The following is a 3,151-nucleotide window of genomic DNA, read 5'->3' as shown; positions in this document are numbered from 1 at the left end:
TATTAGTGTTTTACTTTATTTACATCCGAGTGAATAATTGATTCTGAATATAGTCTCCTTAGCTAATTCCAAGCCTTAGTTTAAATAGTAGTTGATTTCCTAATCCCTTCAAGATCGATATCTATTATATTACTTGACGACTCATGCAATTGTAAACAAGATGCAACAGATGATCAATGTGGCATGCAAGACTCATTTTCTAGTCCATTTAATCTAATTTATATGCTTGGGTGCCTAAAATTTGGGCTCTAATACCAATTGTAACACCCCATCTTGAATATTTTATCCTTCAGGTTAAAATGTTACTAAAATCTATATGCACAAATGATATTTCAATTTAATATTAATATCTATCAAGTCACACATGCATAATGTCTTTCCTAATCTGAATAATTTATCAAAGTCCTTATTATAAAAATAAAAACTAAATCTCACGGAACAATCCTTAAGCATAATAATAAATCTCCACCCAATAATTTATCTATATACTAGAAAATAAAATAAGGGAAATTAAATTAAATACCCATTTTACCCTTTTATTAAGTAAAAATACCCTTTTTCCCTATTCCTAAGCAAAAATGCCCTAAATATTTTTTAAAATACCAAAACTACCTTTCAACACATCTATGTAAACCCTTACTCTCATTACATATATTTCTCATATCACTCAAACATTCACTTTCACTCTCATTTTTACTCAATATCAATCACTACGGATTCGTTCAGAAGGAAAAAGTTCGTATTTTTAAATTCGAGTCGAAAAAAGCTAATTTATGAGAAAAGATATCTATATGAATCTTAACTCAAAACTTAATTTTATTTGTTAAATCTAGTTTGTATGTTATGTAAAAGAGGCATTTGGATATTTGATAATAAATTAGGGGTTAAATGAATTGTTAGAAAAATATAGGAGTATTTTGATATTACACAATATATGAAGGATTTAAATAACATATTAAGCATAGATAAATGCATTTTGATATATGACAACATACAATGGTGTTAAATGAAAATTAGATAATTATGAGGGGTAAATAAAATGTTACAAAAATATGAGGGTATTTTGATATTAAATATTGTAAGAACGTTTTAAATGAAATTTAGGAATAGATAGATGTATTTTGATACAAGACAACATACAAGAATATTAAATGAAATGTTAGATAATTATAGAGGTTAAATGAAATGTTAGAAAAATATTGGGGTATTTTGATATAAAACATTGTAAGACGATTTTAAATGATATGTTAAAAGTATACAGATGCATTTTCATACAAGACAACCTGTAAGGGTGTTATATGAAATGTTAGATAATTATAAAGGTTAATTAAAATATTGAAAAAATATAGGGAACATTTTAATATTAAACTTTTTAGACGGTTTTAAATAACATATTAGGAGTGGATAGATGCATTTCAAGAGAACACAACATTTAAGGGTGTTAAATGAAATGTTACATAATTATGGGGATTTAATAAAATGTTAAAGAAATATGAGGGGTATTTTGATATTAAACATTATAAGAATGTTTTAAATAAAATATCAGGAATAGATAGATGCATTTTGATACAAGACAACATGTGAATGTGTTATATAAAATGTTAGAGAATTATAGGGGGTTAATGAAAATTTTAGAAAAATATAAGGGGCATTATGATATTAAACACTTTTTGACGATTTTAAATGACATGTTATGAGTAGGTTGAGACATTTCAGTAAATTATAGGTCGCATATACATCAATAAATTGTTATTATGGATTTTTTCTTATAAATGTTTAATTTTTCCTAAAAATTTGTAATTGTAAGATTGATAATTCAAATGAATGGTTATGCGTCGGTTCATTTCCAAGGAGAATGAATTCAACATGATGACAACACAATGAAATATGCTGGAGGATGTAAACAATTGATTAAAATTTCCTCTGAAATAACATTTGAAGGATTTATTCAACTTTTGAGTGAACATTGCAGTCTTGATCCAATTAGAAACTAATTTCAACTAATTATGAAGCCAAGAAAAATTAAGCTCAACTACCTAGTACAGATCCAAATCATAAAGATATCCAAGGTCTTATCGATATATCTCAATACTTCCAAGAATGTATTCTTGTTTTTGTTATATATACCCCGATCGAAGGACAAGAACAAGAAAAACAAATTAATGAAGTTAAAAAAGAATATGATTTGAAAGACTTGTTTGATTTCAGTAACGATGCATTATATCTTGCAAATGAATGGGCTCATAGAGAGAAAGATAAGGTTCCCGACTGGGGTGACTTTGAAGGGAACAACATGACTGATATTCGTTTTGATAAGGCAGAGTCCGAGCATATGTCATATGTTATCAGGGTTATAAATAGTTTGCAGCTTAAAGATCCTATCTTGGGTGGTGAAAATTATTCTAGGGTATTTTTTAACAAAGTCCCCATTGATCCGTTTAGGTGGCTTCTTGATTTTTCTCCACAACCATCAACATCATCAAGTGGTATAGGATCAATCCGAGAAGGAAATACTGTAAAGCTTGGTGATATTTTCCCTAACAAACGACATTTGAAAGATGTTGTGGATTAATTTGCCCTAAAGAAAGGATTTTAATATGGGGTACTTAAGTCTAACACGAGGCAATGGAAGATTAAGTGTCATGATGAAAAATGTCATTGGTTTCTATCTGCAGCCAAAGCAAAAGTCAATAAAGTCTTCCAAATCATGAAAATGAATCCAACCCACACATGTTCAATTGATCAAATAATATCACATCACCAACAAGCTAGGGCCTGGGTTTTAGGTCAAAGTTTATGTTGATTGATCAAATTTATCAGCCTAAAGAGATAATTGCTAACATCGTCGACCAGTATAAAATTGACATTTCATATTCACAGATTTGGTAGACAAGAAATTGGGTTTTAAATTCATTGAAGGGCTCACCGAAAGAATCATTTATGCTCTTACTAGATTATTGTTATAATTTAGAGCATACTAATTTGAGAATCATGACCACTATTGAGACGGACGATGAATATTAATTTTTTTTATGGCATTGGGATGTTAAGTCTGTGCATTTAGGCAATATTTTTGACCTATTATTTGCATTGATATTGCTTTCCTTAAAGGTCGATATCTCGGTTATTTATTCCTTGTTGTAGGTCTTAA

Source organism: Mangifera indica, chromosome 8, assembly GCF_011075055.1.
Source record: "Mangifera indica cultivar Alphonso chromosome 8, CATAS_Mindica_2.1, whole genome shotgun sequence".
NCBI classification, from domain to species: Eukaryota; Viridiplantae; Streptophyta; class Magnoliopsida; order Sapindales; family Anacardiaceae; genus Mangifera; species Mangifera indica.
This window is presented reverse-complemented; position numbering follows the sequence as displayed.